The following is a 1990-nucleotide window of genomic DNA, read 5'->3' as shown; positions in this document are numbered from 1 at the left end:
GCAAGGTCAGAAAAAGTGTTTCCCAGAAAGTAAAGATGAAAGAGTTCATCATCACCAAGCCATTATTGTATGAAAGGTAAAAGAAACTTACTTAAGAAAAAGAAGATCAAAACTATAAACATTAAAATGACAGCAAACTCACAACTGTCAACAACTGAATCTAAAAAAAAAAAAAAACTAAGCAAATTAGAATAGGAATAGAATTATAGATATAGAGATCATATGGAGAGTTATCAGCAGGGAGAGGGAAGGAGAGAATGGGGGGAAAGGTACAGGGATTAAGAAGCATAAATGGTAGGTACAAAATAGACAGGGGCGTGTTAAGAATAGTACAGGAGACAGAGAAGCCAAAGAACTTATATGTGCAACCCATGGACATGAACTAAGGTGGGGATTTCTGGAGGAAAGCAGTGTACGAGGCAGAGAGGTCCACCAGGGGAAAATTAGGACAACTCAGTAAAATCAATACTTTAAAAAAAAGAAGTCTTCTGCATGATATATCGTATATCACTTTACATTGAGGTTTGGTTTCTTGGATTTGAAGCAGTTCTAAAACTTTCCTTTGGTAGGTGGTCTGCCCTTAGACCTCCCATGACCTTCGCTGGAGCCCATGTATAAGATCCCAGTGCCTCAGACTACATTCCTTAATACAGACACTTTGTGCACATTTCATTGACCTGCTTTCTCGTATGTGTGAGCAGTGTTATTTCTTATGTGCTATACAAATAGTTGAAGGTTAATTAGCAGTATAACTCGGTAGTAATGCTGCCAGTCTCCTTCCGACAAGTAAAAAAAAAAAAATACAGACACTTGACTCCTAAAGATGCTTGCAGGTGTACTAAAATTATCCTTGCCAATGCTGTTAATTATTTCTGAAATTGTAATACTCAGAATGGAACAAAACAGAATAAGGATTCTTCCATTAAGAAGGGTGACATTAGTAGCAAACATGATAAGATTTTAGCCATCCAAACAGAGAATTAAGGTGAATATGAACTGGTTTATCATCTGAAGAGACTACATATAAAATAGTGGTAATAGCAAATAAGAATCTTGGTAGCTATGGTTCTGGATACATGTATGCAATGATTAACATATCTATTATCAATTCTATATGAGGCTCAAACAATTTTCTGTTAAATGTGTTTTATAGTGCAGAATATTTAAAAGTAAAGTATTAGCCATGCGTGCTATATAAATAAATTCTTATTTAGAGTTTGACTATTGTAGTTGTTGGTCATTCATTCCATTGTATATAAAATGTATATTGTATAATATGTATATATTATGAGAGAGTGAGAGAGAGAGAATGACATTTAATAAATATAGGTTTGAATCTCACCTTTATTTCATATTGACTATATCATCGTGGATAAGATTTTTATTCTTCACTTATTAGAAGAGTAATTTTATTGGATGATTGTGGGAATTTAATGGGATCAGTCCTGAAAACTGGTTCTATAATTTCTAGCCCTTATTATATACTGAATCAACAATAATTCTCTTTTCCACTGACTTACTGTCCATTGATTTTGCTATCTTAAGTGCAAACTGTCTTTTATGAATATACATTGGGTTGCTGGTAAAAATTCATACATTCTTTTGATTAACCTATGACTTAATAAAATGAAGTATTTATTATATTCTTTGTAAAGAATTTAAAAAATACATAAAGTAATTACACAACAGATTTTGATGATTAATTTGCAATATAGTCAGCACTATTCTTAAGTGCAAAATATCTTTTTGTCCTTATAGTTTTGCATTATGAGAAGGAAAAGATGTATGAGTTATAAACAATATCTAAAAGAAATGAAGTGGGGGAAAATGCATCCTGAAGTAAACTTGCAGTTGTATTGTTAATTTTACCCAACCTTAGTCATTTGCTTGAATAATGTATTGAAATGGTGGCCTTGTAGAATATTTAAAAGCTTGTAAGTAAATTAAAATTGCATCACATTTTTTGGGGGGAGACTGTAATTAGTAAAAT

General features: G+C 32.3%; 1 non-coding gene across 1 annotated transcript; it reads left to right on the top strand.

The window, feature by feature from the left end:
• The first annotated feature begins 660 nt into the window (after window positions 1-660).
• On the top strand, window positions 661-788 carry LOC150004606 (small nucleolar RNA SNORA19). Its single transcript, XR_016512535.1, has one exon. It is a non-coding gene; the product is annotated as a small nucleolar RNA SNORA19 (small nucleolar RNA).
• Window positions 789-1990: the final 1202 nt, after the last annotated feature.

This window comes from Furipterus horrens, unplaced genomic scaffold, assembly GCF_987537825.1.
Source record: "Furipterus horrens unplaced genomic scaffold, mFurHor1.1.pri manual_scaffold_7, whole genome shotgun sequence".
Lineage (NCBI taxonomy): Eukaryota > Metazoa > Chordata > Mammalia > Chiroptera > Furipteridae > Furipterus > Furipterus horrens.
This window is presented reverse-complemented; position numbering and strand designations above follow the sequence as displayed.